Source organism: Diadema antillarum, unplaced genomic scaffold (genome assembly GCF_040938485.1).
Source record: "Diadema antillarum isolate AM-2024a unplaced genomic scaffold, OU_Dant_1.0 seq00000243_RagTag, whole genome shotgun sequence".
NCBI lineage: Eukaryota > Metazoa > Echinodermata > Echinoidea > Diadematoida > Diadematidae > Diadema > Diadema antillarum.
In genome coordinates this window covers 519,907-538,755 of record NW_027271287.1, presented here as the reverse complement: position 1 = coordinate 538,755, position 18,849 = coordinate 519,907, and the positions used below count along the sequence as shown (strand labels likewise).

Genomic DNA, 18,849 nt, shown 5'->3' with positions numbered 1-18,849 from the left:
AGTAAAAGTCATACTACGTTTTTGCGCAATTTGGTCACCATCGACAAGATTAGCAAGAAGTCCAAAAAACATGTTAATCCTGTTTCATCTGTTCAGTTTTTGTTTGAGGATATTGGCACCCCGGGTGATTTCCTCATCTGATAAGTATGATACAACCGTTTGGAGGCCAAAATCTAAACTGCATTACAGGCTCGGAGGTATTTCCCTGATTTTAGTTGCTAATGTGACCACAACTACTTCCACTCTGTTAATGACTTGGAGCCAAAGGAAAAGAAGAATAGCTGATATTCACCAATACATTGTGTGATACTATTCACTTTTCACTGAAAAAAAGAACGACAAAGAAAATTAGAATCTCTAGAATCTATAATACATTAGTATGTGCATGCTTAAATTCATGTGTGTATATAAAAAGACAAACAAATATGTATTGTATGTGTTTATATTGTATATATTTACAACTGTAATATATACACACGCATCTTAAATACATATAGTATGTTTGTAATTTCCACAAATATATTTCATATATCAATGCGTTAAATGCATTTATGTATGTTTATGAGAAGTGTTTACATATTTATTCATTCATTTATGTATGTCCATGCATTTTTATCAACATGAACAAGTGGAATCAAATACACACAGGCAATCATCTCGTCTTCTTTCAAGACCGTAGTCCTGTACAGGCACTTTCTACTCGCTCTATACCTCTGTTACCTACATGTACGCATAATCTCCCATATCCTTCCTCGTTCTTTCACTCCCAGTATGGATGCATTGCATACAGAAATTTGTTGCCTGCCTGGCAGAAGGGGCCCTAGCATGAAATTTTGACCCCAAAATCAAATTTTCGTTTGTGACGTGATTTAACAGAGTGTGAAAGCTCTTTCATGTAATGTATGAAACCATCATTTTCTTTTATAATTTTTCAAGCGTGCGAACCTGTAGGGCCCTTCTGCAGGGAGGAGGATGATTTCCAAGTTGATGAATATTGACAAAATACACATGAGATGATGAATTCAGCATTTGAAAATGTATACAGGATTTTTGATTTTTCAATTCTCTGATGATCATCAAAGTTTCGGCTGCCAATTCATCATTGATGACCTCACTGGAGATCCTGGAAGGATGTGGGAATCTTCTTCCTGTAGGTCGGCCCATTGAATGCTCCATGTAGTCTTTGTTGTGCACTGAGTTTGGCATGTTGCTAATGTGTGGGCTTGAGAAGTGCAGCTGGGAGAGGCCATTTTTTTTTTCTCTGATAACCCATCAAAGTTTAGTCCCCGAGTGTTACATGTTCTGGGGGGTGTTTCATCAACGTTTGTCACAATTTCAGCAAAATCCTTGGTTTCGATTGGATGAGATGCTCTGGTCACTGACTGTTAATATGGTGATTGTCAGCACTGACAAACGTTGATGGAACACCCCCTCCCCCCCCCCCCCCCCCCCCCCCCCCCCCGTCTTTGGGAAATGTGTGATATCAATAGCAAAATCAACTCCTCCCCGACGTTTTAAAGTGTCATTTCCATGCCGTTTACTACTCCTACTCCATGAACAAAGAGGCCCTAATAAAAGGTGGGACCCACCTTTTATTAGGACCACTTTGTTTTACTTTGTTTTATTTTATATCTTAGCCATATTTCAAAACTGATTTTTATCAAATAGACTTTTGAATTCCTCTTAAAATTGTATGCTCATTTATATTTTATATTAAGTGACTTCTACTTATCTCACAAAAAAAAGAGTTAAAATCTGAATCCCCATCTCAACCGGAACTGCACCATCCCTTTAAGGCTAATAGACATGGACTGAAAGGGGAGGAGGCAACCACTAGAGGATAATATAAACAGGTGACACAAACCGACATACACACGTACACACACACACACACACACACACACACATTTAGATTGGTAATACACAGTGTGTGTATGATTTTGTAACTGTACACATCTCATCTTGTAATAATATTGACCGGAGGATGCAACATGTGATGATACATGATACATCCATATCAACCTGTCTGAGGTTAAAAGTTTTATTGGCCTGTGAATCACATGAGTCTGATGTGATGGTAAAAGTATCTAGCTTTGCTTTATTTATTTGGCAGACAAAAAAACAAAAAACCAAAAAACTGATATAGGTATGAAGGTGTGTCCTCATGTGTGTTTTTGGACAAGCTGGAATGCACACTGAATAATCAGATTTTGATTCATACACTGTACGTTTCCTTTAAGAGATTACCTTTGATAACCCTAAAGATTTTGGGACACTGAAAGCATATGGTATATGACTTGTTTCTATGCATAGTCCATGAAATATATACTGTGTATATACATATATATATTTGTATCTGTATATATATATATATATATATATATATATATATATGTATATATATATATATATATATATATATATATCTGTATATATATATCTTTTGTGCATATGTGTGTGTATGTTTATCTCATTGTGTAGATTAGTCTACATGTGCATACGATCCATCTTTAGAATTCTATGGGGAGCACAACAATCTAACAGGAGTTTGCATTCTAATGCTTTCTGATGTAGGGTTGCAGGCTTTCGTATGAGTTTTACATTGATCTTAAAACACATTATACTTGTTATGTACATCAGTAGTAAGCAGGAATTAGATATTCAGTTTCTTCATTATGATTGGTAGCAGCAATGGTATAGTGGCTTGTTTCTGTGCCGTCTACCGTGGCTGTGAAAGAGATTAATATCTCGCTAAAAGTATAGCCCTGAGGGATTTTTTTTTTCTCTCTCTCTCCAAAGTCATATCCTATATCGTGATGAGTTTTCCATACATATGCACAGGTAGCACTCTTTACCCAGTCACAGATGTATTTCCCATATATCTGTCTTTTTTTGGAAGAGTTAGGTTTCAACCATCAGACATTCTGCATACTGAAGTAATGATAAAAGTATGCGCAATAGGCTATGTGCATGCCTGATGATAAAAACTTGTGTGCAGTTTCTTTTTGCTGGGTTGGGGGGGGGGGGAAACCACCTCGAATTATTGTGTTAGATTGTAGTAAAATTGCACATCAGTCATTTGTTTAGAATGGTGGTAAAATTTTCTGGAAATTCAGGGTGCGTTTATGTTCAGTGTTGCGAAAGCAGAATCACCACTTTGAAATGGTGCTCCAAAATGCAATTCACAGAAGTGCTGTTTATGTTTAATTTTCTTGCTGGCTCAAGGAAGAGCCAATTTTGCAAACATGCACTGCGCATTGTTTAAAAACACTGAACCCCTATTATAATGAGCTGTTCAGCATACATGTATATGATTTTGGGTTTGTGACTGCTTATTATTAAAAGTTATAAAAGAGAATCACCAATCTTAAAGCACCGTTGTGTGCATTTTGAATCAGTATTTTGGAAGTGTTCAATCTTAAAATTGGCGGGGGGGGGGGGGGGGGGGTTAAATCAACCCCCTCGCCATTTTCCATGACTATTCTGCCATGCAGATTTTTTTTTTACCATGCCGCTCATTGACTTTCTACTTTCAAGTCTCGCACATCTTATGACACTGTTTTTGCAAAAATCAGGCATACTGCTACAATACTGCACAACCTTTAATACAACTCTACAGCCAGAAAAAGGCTAAAAAATGTGATTTTGTGTACAAAGTCAATGCAGATGAAGTTTACTTATCTCATTCTAAAAGGTAAGATTATTTTCACTTTCATTGGCTAATATTAATTCATTTTAGCATAATTATGCTTAAAAATGGTTCTGTGATAACTTTTGTGAAAAAAAGGTAGAACAACAAGGAGATACATAAGAAATTCATAAAACAATAAAATGCATCAGAAATAAATTTAGGAACCATTTATATTGTTAGGAATGCTAGTCAAATTTATCTTCAGTTCATTTCTCACATAGATAAAACATGTAAAAGGGAATATTTCCACATGAGTAATTTGTCACTTTTGTTTGAATAAAGCAAATTTTAATTTTGCAGAATCAAAATTTAAAATGGCTATTACATGTACAAGGAGCAACAAAATTCTTGGGTTTTTATTTTCTCGTTTTTAATGGCACACATAATGGGCGAAAAACTTCCACCTTTACAGAATTCAAGTGTTTCCCAACCACTCAATGACAGTAAACAATTCCAGTAGAATGATGTTCATACATTTTTGTCTTGTACTTAATTTTTTTTTTCTGAATGAAGAAGAGTTGGCAATGTATTAAAGAAAACAATCATTATTAATGATGAATATTTAACCAGTTCTTATCAAACACAGTTTGTCCTGATCTCCGACTGAATATTTTCCACATCACCTGGACTGAGGATCACGTCGCAGCTGTCTATTTCATGCCCAATTTACATGTTTGTGAAGAGGTGTCAAATCAGGAGTAGGAAATTGTGACTCTCACTGCCAACTGTTGCATATTTGCAATATTTGTACTATTTTGTTGTTGTTGCTGTTTTGTTTTTGCAAAGAGTATAACTGAGCATTGGTGTCATGGAAAATACTGTTTTTCCCAAATTGTATTACTACACATATGTCTATTGCATGACAGGTGAAGATACTATTTTTACACACACACACACAAAAAAAAATAGGCCATTTCAGGCCTCAGAATATTTAAATGCTGGTTATAAATAAATGTCTGCATCCCAGGCCAACAATATGGGACTATGATGACACAGGGAGCAAAGGTGAATATAACAAACAGTGTCTTAATGTTCGCCATGTCCAGTTTTTTAGTAACATATGTCAGGGTTTTTTATTGGGAGGGGGGATGAAAATGCATTCTCCTTTGACGGGATTTTTTTTTTTTTTTTTTAGTAGTTGCATGGTAATACAAGATTTACAAACTGTAATCAGTGTCATGGGAAACCAGAGTCGAAACCACGGTACAGTGCATTTGTAGGTAAGAAAAGAAAGAGCAAATGCCGGTTCTCTTCCCATCTTTAGCCCCATTACCTAATGGCACCGCCATCAATAGTAGTCAGGAAAGAGCCATATTTTGCAACCGCTTGCGAGAGCGCCAGCCCAATATTTCACCTTGCCAACAGGTCTCCTGATTTACCCAGCTTGGGCACACGCATGCCGTTCGGACATTTATCCTTGTCAATAGATCGAGTGCGTAGCTGCGGTGCGAGAGAGGGAGAGATGTTTGGGGGCATCCCGTCAGATTCTGATTGCCATGCATGTTGCCATGGAAACCTGCATCATTCCTCTTGTTGTTGTTATAGCTCTGTCCTAATATCATGTGCTGAAACAAAGGAACGGTAGAGCACAAGGGTGACGCTAGCAGAGCGTATCATACAGCGCAGCGGGATCAAAGTCACTTTGGCAAAGCTGCCAAGTCTTACTTATTCTAGAGGAGGCTCGCAGTTAACATCATCTCTTCCTGCCCTGACAGGAGAGAATAAATGCCTCCGTAATTTGGGAATTTTCTGTCAGCTATTGAGGTGGCATGTATCACCCAAGTACCTCCTCAATTGCTCTAATTTAAAGCCTCCCTGATTTTTGATGCATGAGTGTTGTTGGCAGCTATGCCTTCCTGGCAGCAGTGAAAAAAGATTATGATATTTCATAAGCGGTGATGACAAGGTCACAGGTTGAAACGTCACTTTTGTTCATGTACAATTCTAAGCTGGTTTAAACCGTTGTGTCCCCAAAACTGTGTTCTTCGATTTGATGCTTTATCTTTCAATCAAACTGTTACCATTCAGTGTCAGTGCTTCACCGTGTATGGTCAAAAGTTATCTTTCTTTGAAGCCCAGTCTTCATCATCCATACTTGGTTTCAGGTGCAATCTTTTCAGAAGCCTATTTACTGCTGAATCAGTGACTGATTTACTGATTTTAACAGAGTAAAATTTTTCTTTTTTTCTCTCAGGTTGAACATTTTCTGTCTGATTTTCAGCAGATATAATAATGATTTTAACAAGTTCCATTTCATTGTTATCCAATATTACAAATGCAGTGGCATTCAAGAGTTGCCAGTGTAATGATAATGGGTTAAAATGCATGCTAATTCTAGCCATACTTCCTGTACGTGTGAATTTCAGGCAACAATTTTAGGGGTTTTTTGGCAACCGCTTGAACAAAAGAGATAGCAATCAATTTGTCTAGAAATTTTGCTTTTATTCAGCATTTAGATGAAAAAAAAAGCACACCCTGCCAGGATGATGAAACCTTTTGTGCAATTTACAATCTCAAACTCACTCATATGTACAGCTAATTGTATCAAATTATATATCAAGTCTCTTCAACATCACTTCCTTATATCTTAGCAAAAAGAAATTCTATCATCATCCCTCTCATGATTTAATCATCCTATGTATTGTGATGTCATCAGATACTATGTATAGAAACTTATTGTGACATAGAACGTTGTTGCCGTATCGTAATGAATAATTTTCATGTAGACTTTGATGTAATATGGTGCAGAGTGCTTGATCATACACCTCCCTGCGACTATAAAATTCACCATTGTGGTAAGCGTAATTTTCAATTCCATCAACATGACTTTATGAACAATAGCCATCAGATGCCCAAAGCAGATTATGTGTGTCGATTCACAAATGGACAAGTTGAAAGTAACTTTAACAAATTCAAAGTTAACACCAGCTAATGAAATTGCCAGAACATTGGATGTGGATAGACCAAATGGTACTGATTGTTGCAATCAAACTTCCATTCTAACATTATACTTTATGGCAAAGTTGACCACAAAGTAAACTGTACCAGGCTGTTTAATCAGTACCTTGAGCATTTTCATTGTCAACTGGGAGGAGTTACATCAGTCTTCCTGGAGCGAGATGACAAGCGTTCATTGACGCTTCACCGCGGGGACTCCCGACATTTTTCGGAAGATCCATTCAGATGATGGGTGTGCCCGTGATATGAGATGTGATGTTCATTCAGCGTGTGATGGGCACTTACACGGGAGATGAGACGAGGGCCCTTGGAGTGAGGTAAATCTTTTGCTCAGCATGATGGATTGTTTAATCGGAATGCCCGCGTTGGCAGCGGGAACATTCTACATCATGTGATACAGGCCCCTCGCGTTTTATAGCCATCGCACTTTTCCTCTCGGGAGCGGAAGATTGAAGATGCCAAGTGCTCTGTTGGAAGGTAAATTTTACCTGGGCCTCCAGTGAAGAAAGTTTACTCACATCCCTCCTCCCTCTCCCTGTCCTGCACCCAAACCCCCCCCCCTCGTTTCTTTCCACCCCCTTCCTCCACGCCCCTGCCACCACACTTTGCCCACAAAAAAAAAGAGGGAAATTGGCAAGATGGCGTATCGTCATGCAGGAGTGAACCAGAGAAGATTCTTCAGAGAGTTGTCAGATTGTGAGCTTCCTCTGCAAACTTGCACTTTCAGAGGAGTCATTGACACACCCTGAATGTTGTCCCTCCTCCTCCTCCGCCTCCTCCTCCTCCTCCTCCTCCTCCTCCCATTCCTCTTCCCTCTCTCCATTCCATCCCCTCTTACCCCCCACACAATGCCTGCACTTTTAATGTGTTTGCCTATATCTGACTCCTTATCATGATGGTTATTTCTCCTCAGTCATGAGTACAGAGTCATCGAAAAAAAAAACTGAGATGGTCGCATCTGTCGTCTCTCCGATGCTTTGAAAAGTCTGTGCCCAATGATGCAATGTTTGTGGTTGTTCGCAGCATCTGACGTCAGTGATGCGGGAAAGATGAGGATGATAGATTTGTGATCTCTTCTGTCTTTCTGTGTCCCTTCTGCAGAATGTCTGCAAGACATCCGATATGCTGAAAGAAATTGCTGAGAAGGGCGATTTTTGGCAAATTACTACTGGGAAGGGAAGTAAACGACACTGTGTGGTGGATACTGAACATGTCTCTCGTAGTCTCGAGGAAAAGTTCAGCTGTCAGATCAAAGAAAGAAGATCACATTGTCTGTGTTGAAATGCAAATTTATGGATGAGGTGCTCGTCAAAGTAAATGGTACACTCGGAATGTTCATACAAATTTGATCTGTAAATGTGATAGAAGCCTAATCAAATGGAATCAATAGTATATCTAACAATAGTTAATTTATGTACTCACATGCATGTAGCAATGCACCTGACTCATTGCATATTCCATTGAATCATCTGTTCGTCTTCTCTTGGAAGCCCCCAGTTATGGCCGACATAAGTTACAGTGTTTTAAAACTGAATGGGTCTATACCTACAATGGCATAGAATGACCAAAGTGAACAAAACTGCACAAAATAACATCTCCAGGCCTTATTGTTGGTAATCTATGTTTTTAATTTTTGCAGGAATCTCCCAGACATGGAAACCCGAAAAGGTTACAGGTTATTGTTGTTTTTTTTTTCCAGTAGGAATATTGTATTTTGTGTGACGATAACTGCAAAATGTTGGGTATCATGGTTGTATATAATTATACTGCCTCCTCTTATGAGCTCCATTCCTTCCTCTTCCCATTTAAGTATGGAACATCCTTCCTTTGGATTGGAGATATACAGAGAAACCTCTTCTTCGGGGTGGGGGGGGGGGTCATCTTAAAGGCTTCAATGCCAACAAGGAACATTTTAACACAAAGGCTTCTCACGTAGACAGAGTAACAATGCCACAGTATCATAAGTTTTAAATTCTTTTTGTAAGTGCAAGTATTGTATATGATGGAACTGAAACCTCATATCCTTGGGGATAGCTCTTGATGGGCTTGTCCACAAAGTTTTAAGCCTGTAGATTCCCATTAAATGCTAGTTTTGTGTGGCTTATTTTCTACTGTGAAATAAAGTTTGATCTTTAATAGAAAGAAATTTTTGGTCTCTCTCTCATCTGCACCAGAAACAGCCAAATTTGAGGAGCAGTTTGAGTATGTGCACCTATGAACACAACGATTTGACATTGACTTGATATTTGAGGTTGGCGTGGACTTGGAAACTTTGCACATGTGACTGAACATCGTTTCGGCAGCGTAAAGACTGATATTTATATAGATATGCACACACAAACAAATGGGCGATGGCATTCACGTGTAGAATAATCTGAAAAGTCTTGTTCAATATCAACGGTTTTTGAAGGTGACATCCGGGACTACCTATTCTTGGTTCCAGACCAACTTGTATCGTCATGTCTTTTCTAAGGGTAACCAACAGAAGAGACATGGCGGAACTGTCCTTTCCATGTGATGGAGTTCAATTCTAGGTGGCTTCTTGCCTCCGTGTATGACTGTGAGATAGTAAAATGGCATGTTTGTGGAATTTCAAATGGATTCCAATAAGCAACAAAGATCTGGAAGCGAGGCTAGCTGGGGCAGGAAGCTTCTGCCTTCCGCATATCCAGGGTAGATCCGGACTCTGTGGTTGAATCTGGGTTTGGTTGTTGTCACATTGTAGTTGTCACACCTCTTCACGTTGCACTTATACATCCGCAGTCGATTACGAGTCCATACCATTGCTTGAGAGCATAATGACTTGTGTTACAGTCAAATGGAGTGTAAGGTCTCCCCCTCCACCCCCCCCCCCCCCCCCCCCATTGTGAAAGTCACTGCTTCTTGGTGAATTTTGTTACTTCTTTCAAGAGAAAAAACAAAAAAAGGGTGATTGCAAAACAACTTGTCATGGTATAATTCATACCGCATTGAACACTGTTTTAGATACAGGAAATAGAATTTTTAAACCTGCTGTAGCTGTTCGGGCACCAGAGTGTACACAAGCACATGATGATTAATATTTCACAAGTGAATGACCTTAGTGTGTATTAAATTCTCTCATTTCTGGAGGGCACTGACCAACCTCTTAGTATCTGAAGAGGTTTTTTTTTTTTTTTTATTGCTTTTTTTTTCTGAATGTAATCTGCTGATATGATTAAATAGAGCCTTGTCTTTGTAATTGATCATCTATGAGTCACCAATTGCATGATTCTTATTTCCTGAGAGCTTGATAATTTGATCTTGTTCACAGTACGGGCACGAAGAGTGTGCTACACTGATCATTCAGCTACAGAGCTGTAAACCAGTGATCATTCAGATGCAAGATTCGCAACATCTTCAATACACAAGTTCTTCCAACACATTAGCAAGGCTTCCATCTTACAGGTGTGCATGCACATGTACAATGTATGTTACAAAAACTTTCAAAACTACTTGACCTGTGATTGCCTGTCGAAACTCTTGACCACTCATTCAAAACTTTTGACCGCACATTGAAACTATTGACCACTTCCCATTTGATATGTATGGGATAAAGATTTCAGCTCTCCCGCTGGTCTCGACATCAGACAGATTTAAAGGACAAGTCCTCCTTCATATACATGTGGATCGAGTGAATGCAGCATTATTAGTAGAACATATCAGTGAAAGTTTGGGGAAAATCGGACAATCTATTTAAAAGTTATGCATTTTTAAAGTATCTGCACTGTCACTGCTGGATGAGAAGAGAATTTCACAATTTTTTTTTAAAGTGCACATTTTCTTGACTTGTCACTGATGTTTATTCATGTTAATATTATTCCCCCTGCCTTCTGAAAGAGGCAAGTCAGGCATTCTTTTATTATGCGAGAAAAGTGAAAATATGTTGAATTTTCTTTATATTTTCTATATATTATTCTACACTTGTGATGTCACAAGCTGTAGTAGTCTTCTCATCTAGCAGTGACAGAGCAGAAACTTTAAAAATTCATAATGTTTGAACGGATTGTCCAATTTTCTCACTGATGTGTTCTACTAATATTGCTGCATTCACTCAATCCACATGTCCATGAAGGTACTTTGGTAGATCTAGAGCAGTTGTCCCAGGTTTGAGTTCAAGCCCTGCAAGGGCATTGAAATCCTCAGCAGGTAATTTTCCATGGATGCCCTTAATGACAAACATACATGTTTACCAGTAAAGTAGTTTAAGTTGAACAACATTGCAGTATAGATGTTTACAACATATTGACATTCAAAAGGGATAAACTCTAAAGCTCACTGTGTACCAATTGCAATCAGAGTTCTACAGTATATTGTGTAAAATTCAAAAACATATCTTTACAGATTGCAATTCCGACGTATGTTTAATGAACTTTAGTTACTTGTATAATCAAAGTACTCTTGTGAGACCACTGTAATAGGACACCACTGTATATCATTTCAAGGATTCAGATTTAGATGAGGAAGATTATTTCAGAGGAATTATCTTGTTTGGGATGTTACATTGCATATATATTGACCAAATAATGGTCTGGATTTCAAGATACACAAGACTCTCTCAAAAGCTGTCTCGTTTTAAGTTCAGTGTAACTAAGTACCGGTAGTTCTTAAAATGTTCTTGTGTACCACTATCATTAAGCTATAGGAACTACGCTGTGCTCATGCGAAAACATTTGCTGGTGCATGTTTTTTCTCTGAGCAGGAGTTAGCCAAAGTGCCATTACACTTTTGGACTATCTTTAAAAACAAAGATAAAACCAGAGCCCTTGCATCATCTGCAGATATAAAGTGAGGATCCAGTGCAAATTTGGCAATTGTACAACAGGGGACTGCTGGCTGGCTTTTAATTTGCCATTATCCACACATGCCTTTTGTACTATTTGCGGGGGGTTTCCATTTTAAGATGCCGCTGTTGAGGGGTTTTATTTCACCATTTGTCAATACTAACCTAATTTTCTCAGAGCCCCTCTGCCTTCTTTTCATTAAAATTGATCAATGATCCCACACCAGTGTGTACCCACTGTCTCCAAAGACATTTGGAAGGGGGGAAAGGGGGAGGTGGAGGGAAAGAAGGCTGCTTTAGACTACCGGTATATCAATACCTAATCAAAAAGGCAGGGAAAGAGGATTCCAAGATGCTAGCAAAACAAAATGAAGGAGAAGAAGAAAAGAATGGAAAGGGGAAAAACATTCTCAGCTTTGAACAAGTAAGAGGTTCTTGATTTAACCCTTTGCACTTTGGATTTTTTTTTTCTAATTTCCATCGGGTAATTTTGTGGCAGTACCTTTTCTCGTAAGCAGTTGGTTTAAAAGATTATGATTCTGCCAGTGTGGCCTTTCAAAAACTAGACCTCTGTTGCCAAACAGTTATACAAAGAAGTACACTTCGGCTTCTGGACCAGGCAAGACTTTATAGACAGATAGACAGATAGACAGACAGACAGACAGACAGATTTACATGGCAGACTCTTGCTAGTAGAATACTGCAATTACAATATCAAGAAGGCTGAATTAGAGCAGTATTGCCTATCAATCAGATGTCATTCTGTTCATCAAAACCCTGCTAAAACTAGTGTTATTCATGGTTTTTTAATTCATTTGTAAATGAAAGAAGAATGCATTATTCATAGCATCTAGTTACAAAATTAATATCCATGTTATGAAATAAAGTTGATTTTGTCAAGCTTGCTATAATATCGTATGAATGTTGCTATATGGATAATCCTGCATATTGATGTCACCCTGTTTAGATTAATAATTCACATAGCAGGAGTCTTTCAAAGTAAGACTTTATCAGTGGTCCCTGTGGCCAAGATGTTTATTGAAAGGCAGATACATGTGAACTCAATTGTTTTTTTTTTTTTCATCATCAAAACCATTTTTCCATCCTATTTGGCAACTGCTGTTTTAACTCAGAGGATGTGCAAAATAATGAGGCTAACGTCACAAGAGATCAGCGTCACAGAGGTGTATCACAAATAAGTGTGGGCAGACAACACAGCATGGACCTTGGGCATATTTTAACCCATCAAATCCTAGGGGAACTTGCTGCAAACAACTCCGCTCTTCTCATTGTCAAATTGGCAACCCTGAATTTTGCTATATATACCTTCGATAGGAAAAAAACCCCTAAAGATTAGGTAGAATTGTATAAATTCATAAAATCTGCACAAAATCAAGAAGTTTCCAAAACATGCTACTTTATAAGAGAGAAGCAGCAACTCAGATCTTTTGAATATTTCAACAATTTGAAAGAAAGTAAACAAAATTGGCAACTGGGAGACTGTTAAAAATTCTGCCACCAAAGCACACAATTATAGATTCCTGATAAAACACTCAATTGAAGCAGAATTTTCTACTCCACCCCATGAAACATTACTACTAAGTAGTTTTTAACAGAAGTATTTTGTTTTTTTTAAAGCAAATGCAGGTGCACCACCAAACCACAGAAAATTGAGGGGTTTTCTTTTTTGGCCGTGATGGGAGGGTTGACAGGAAGAAGAAGACAAATAAAAAGAATAAAGAATAGAACCGAAATGCCAGAACGTTTCTCCTTCCACCTGCCCGTAGATGTGTTAGCAAGATGCTGAAACAACAAAGAAATTAGGGATGATTTGGTTTGCGCTCTCCACTGTCCTTGTCTCTTCTTCGCCGAAGGAGATATTATGTTGACAGATGATTAACCGCGTGAGGCTGCTCTTGCTCCTAAATCATCCTGGATGATGGGCTCATTAGCCGTCTCCATGGCGCCCCGCAATCTTACATAACCTATTTGCTTATTGGGGCTCTGCACAGAAAGGGAAAATGATCTCAGTATTGTGTGGGTGTGTGTGTGATCTGTCCTGTCCTTTTTTTTGCTCCGTGATAGTTTCAGTGCAAGACTGAAGGGAGTATTTTTAAAACCTGTTTTATTCCGTGTCCATAGCCTCAGCTCAAGACTGAGAAGGGTTTTTTTTTTTGTCAATGTTGGTGATAATATTGGTGTTGTATGTCTAAGATGTAATACTATTGGATCAAGCTATTTAAGCCAAGAAACCATGTCTGATTAGTATCTGCCCCTGAAAAATTCAGAAATTAACAAATATTTCAAGGTGGTTTGTTGTTGTTGTTGTTGTAAGGACTATCATTGATTTGCATGCATTTTTTTGTAAGCACTGTCCATTAATTTTCATATCCTGAATATGTATTTCCTTTGTAAGATTTCTGCGCACACAAAAAAGGGCACAAAGCAATAAATGAAATGAAACGAAATGAAATGAAAATGGGTTTGTATGCGTTGTCATTGATCAATCCTAACCTTGAATCAAACACCACGACATGTATACAATAAAAGTGAGTGTTTTGATTCATAGTAAGTGGGACAGGTGCCTCTTTGACAGAGTGTGTGGAGAAAGATAAGAGCCGTTCTTCCTCAAAGTGATGGAGGAGAAAGGGCATTCCCAATATTTACCTTGATGGTACAGAATGCTTTTGTTTTGTTTGTTTGTTTTGTTGCACCCTTGTGTGCATGTTTCTTTCTGACAAATGATTCAAACTTTTATGGATGAGTGTGATGCGTCAAGAACAACAATATCACTTTTCCCTACATGGGGTCCATGTGTTTCTATACAACATGTGCATCTCCCTTTGGGCAAATAGAGTGGGTATCTCGCAATTTATTTGTGTTTCAAGTTATCAACCATGCCACACTCAAAATATTTACATCTTTATTTGTAAACTCCCATGACAAACAGGAAAGCATCTTCCATATGTACACTATTGAAGTGTCCCCCAGCTGAATAATGAGAAAATAGGCCTATAGACTTCTCAGAGTGCCCTTTTCACTATCTCATCGATTCATGAGACATGTTTTCCTGTCAATGAAGGACAAAAGAGAATCTAGTCAAAGGCATTTGTGGTTCAAGTACTTCAAAGTTGAATATGGAGCATTGTTTTAATGTTTACCACCTGGCATGTTATTCTGCCCTCGACTAGAAAGTGTTTTTAGACCCGAACAATGATTTGCTAATGAGGGTAGCAATCATCAATGAAAATAGGTGATTTTCTTCTCCGCCCTCCTTTTTTTTTTTGTTTTTTTTGTGAGTCCAATTTTGAAAGAGAACCACCCAACCCTGTCTCACTGGCTGTTTCCTCTTCACCCATTCATTTACCCAGTCATCATGATTCATTGCCGGTGTCAGTCTGTTTGGGGGGCAGAATGCACCCCCATCCATCACACGTTTTCGTCCCGAGCGCCTCTCTTTATCTCCTCTGGATGCCCTTCCGAAAACTGAAAGATTGACCAGACATGCTGTTATATTTATAGAGAACTGAGCGCAATGACCAGACCAAGACGGAATTAGATTGAGACAGTAAGCAAACTCTGCACCAGTATTTTTTTTTTCTTTTGGTTTGGTTTGGGGAGGTTTTGTCGCCTGAATATTTGTTTTCCTATTTCCTTAATGATGCACTCTGAGAATGTTTGGGTAAGTTTTGTGTTTGACGTCCTGAGAGTCAATAGCCTTCTTTCCAGCCATCTGGGCACAAACTATCCATTACTGCATGGAGAAAGTAATCCGTCATGCAAGGTACTCTGTTGTCGTGGCTACATGCCCTCTCATCCAAGCTATGTTTTAAAAGTATCACACAATCTGGTTGACGTATCTGACAGCTATTAAAACAGCCATTGTCTCATATATTTAGTGATCAATTCTAAATAATGTATACGCCAAATATTTTGTGAGGTTTTTATTTTTGCAAATTTCGCAAGTCAGGTGCTATTCATGAAATTAAAGACACGCGAAAATAATGACTCTGATCCTGATATGAATGTGACACGCAGATATACATTTCTCCGTTCAATAAAATACTCCACGATCGTGAATGGAACCACTTGCGAAATTGTCGGGAAGTCACGATTCGCCAAAATTTGCTCGCTAAATATATGGCGTATACCTATAGTATTATCAATTCAAACATCTCCCTATGCAATATTTTGTAAAACCCGATCTACCCATAGCTGTGCACATTTTTAATTCTGAAGGAAAAAGAAGCAGCAGCAATTCTGCAGATGGTTGATGGGATTGATTGGTACATCACGATGGAGTAGACATCAGCTTGAATAGATGGTAGATTTTGAAAGAGAATTTTAGCGCACAGTAAGACTTCCATAAATATCAATTTTACTTTGATAGACGTCCTAGAGTGAGCTGATAACAATCTTTGGCTTTAAACTCCTTTCAGTCTTTGCAGCTCTTGGATTTTTTTTTTTACCAAACCATACACATCGTTGCTGGGGTGACAAGACCTCGTATCTACAAAATGTCAAATGTTCAGGAGAGCCAAAAAACATGGCGGTCAAAGCACTCTGGCAAAAGGGATAGTCTTTCCTTTGACACGCTGTGGTGGCTCCATTTTTGAGGTAAGACAGTTGGGATTTTGACAGGACTTCACTTAGCTAATTATTTGACCATTAATCCAAAAAAGTCATTTTCAATAAATTTGGAGATACAAGGTCTTGTCACCCCAGCGACGGTATGTATATCTATCATGGACCATCTGAACACACAGCAAAATAGAACAAATGACCGAACCAATAAAACTCCTAAAAGTTACGATTCAGATATAGATTTTTCTGCTTTACCTTGTACATTTGGTGATGTGTTTTACAAATTACGTATTCTACAATACCTGAATCTACTTGTGTCTTGGGATATTTCCCCTTTATACTGATATGTCTCAGACTGTAATCAGATCGGAGGAGCTGTAGGCGCCACTCTGCACTTAACAAACTTTCAAAACCTCTGCTTGTCATTGAGGGGGGGGGGGGGTTAAAAACAGTGAGGTCTATATCATATACGGTACCACAGACATCTTCCATATAAGCTCATGATCATGTTCTGTTTCATTCCTCAGTTGAGTTGCACTTCCAGTCCATGCACTAGAGCCACAAGTTGTTTGATGAGGGCGACGTCCAGTTTCTATGCAAAGAAATGATATCATAGCATAGACGCTACGCTTTGAGGTGTTCTCAGTAATCGGAGGCCAACTCCTATCTCATGTTTTGAAGCTCAGCGATATGCAAATCCTGATGTAAATCAGCTACTGGTATTTATACCAAAGATATCCATAGGTATCCGCCGTGAACAAGGTGTAGATGTAGCATTAAGTTTTTAACACACGCTGCATGTTTTGCAGTGCTTCCACAGTCAGCAAACAGAAATTCTGATCAAATATTTTCTGTCACTCTCTACATGGCCTGAAGGTATGTTTTATGATTGTTATAGCGAGCTGTGCAAGTAGATAGTTTCTTGTGTTATGACCACATGACTGGTGTATCCTTTCGATGTCACTGTAATTTAGGTTACACACTGCCATCCATCCTGTATGTTGTCTATAAATGTGAAAGTTGAAATCCTTAAATCCTCAACACAGCGGTACATCGAGAAGAATCAACTCGCAATGCCAAAAATAATCAGTGAACTTGCTAAGAAAGTGTGTCGTAATGGTCATGTAATTCTTCCCGGGCAACTTTGAATGTAAGCTTCACTACTTTCCTTTTATTGCTTGAGCAAGGTAGAGCGGGAGATCTTTTTGGCCGAAAGTGGGAGAGTTGGAATCTCTGTGATACACCAGGGCTGCACACTAACCCATTTTTTTTCTACTGGTCCAACCTGTCTGTTGGACCAGTAGGTACCCAGTTTTTCCATTTTTTACTGCTCCATGCCTGAAGAAGTTACTGGTCTGACAGTAAATTTTACTGGTCAGGGACTGATGGACCAGTGCCAGTGTGCAGCCTTGGATATACCGTAATTGTTACCCACTAAACCACCCTTGGAACGCACCTAGATACAATAGAGCACTGCAAGTCGTCTGGCCCTGTACAAGGTTGAATGCACCGATGTCAGTACATTGAGCCTCAATTGATATTTGCAATGCACTCTGTCATCGTGTCGGTGGAGGAGCCTCATTTTCGTGGCTCAACTGACTGTGTTATGTTTCCAAATGTTTGTGCTCAGTGAGACACCGAAGGACGGGCATTCTGTCATCAGTCTGTGGATTAGCATTCCATATGCCAGTCTTTTCAGTCCTGATTTCAAGCCTCTGAACTGCACTGATTCTCTGTCTTTTTCTCTTTTGACTTTGCGATAATGACATTTCTAAGAAAAAAAAAACATCACTCGTTTCCTGTGTTATGCTGTGGATGTTTGGATTTCTCAGATTCTAGTAGACATTAAAAAAACGCAAAAACAATTTTACCCACAATGCTCCTCCACAAAAGGTCCACGCCGTATAGCTAAACTTGACCGTGTTTCTGCCAGCACAAAGCAAAATCTTCTTTAATATTCAAGTGAGATCCAGGGACTGTCTAGTGGTTGGCTCTCATGAATATCTTCCCTTGAGAATCAAAAAGAAATATCATCAGGGGGCCATCTATCCCTTTCATATTCCTCCTCTCCATTTCCTTCTCCAACCCCTCTTTTCCACGTCTGAGGGTATCCTTTTTCTCCCCCTCTGCTTTCTTCCAAACTCTTGTCCAACCCCACATCCCCCCTTCCCTCTTCTCCTCTCTAATTTCCATGGCAGTGGATTTTCCCGTACCCTTTCCTGTCTCATTTCGTTCATCCCAACATGGCCATCAGTCTCTTGTTTAGACCCCTTTCTCTCTAGTCCTTCACAGCTTTGTCATCATCTGTCTCTGCTCCTTACCCCCTCCCCCCCCCCCCACCTCCCCAATCTCCACCTCCCCAATCTCCACCTCCCCAATCTCCTTCTCCCCATCCACTCTTCCCTTCTCCCTACTACCGCCCATCTACCACTCCTTCACACCTTCCGCTCCTCAAGCCCTCATCTTTCTCCCCTGGCTCCTACCCAGGCTCCAGATCTCCCTTCTCATTCCCCCTTGTTGCTGCACCCCCTCATTTACTATCATATTCCCTTTTCTCCTCCTCCCCCTTTTCTCATTTTCCCCTACACTTCTGCCTCCTCAATTCTTGTGGTAGTTCACTTTAGCTCACTTCTCTTGCCCCTTCTATTCCACCCCCCATACCCATATGTTTTATTCCTACCCAGCCGTTCCCCCCCCCCCTTTTGCCACGGTCCCCTACCCCCTTCCTTCCTCTCCATTTTCACAGAAACCAATTCTACAACTATGGGAAGAAGAGGCATGTATTGATCTTAACGGTACTATTTTTGTCTCAATT

The 18,849-nt window shown here is 39.2% G+C and overlaps 1 long non-coding RNA gene across 1 annotated transcript in view; it reads left to right on the top strand.

Annotated features, from left to right (window-relative positions):
- Nucleotides 1-18,849, top strand: part of LOC139729453 (uncharacterized) — a 165,331-nt gene that overhangs the window by 120,948 nt on the left and 25,534 nt on the right. The window lies entirely within an intron of this gene.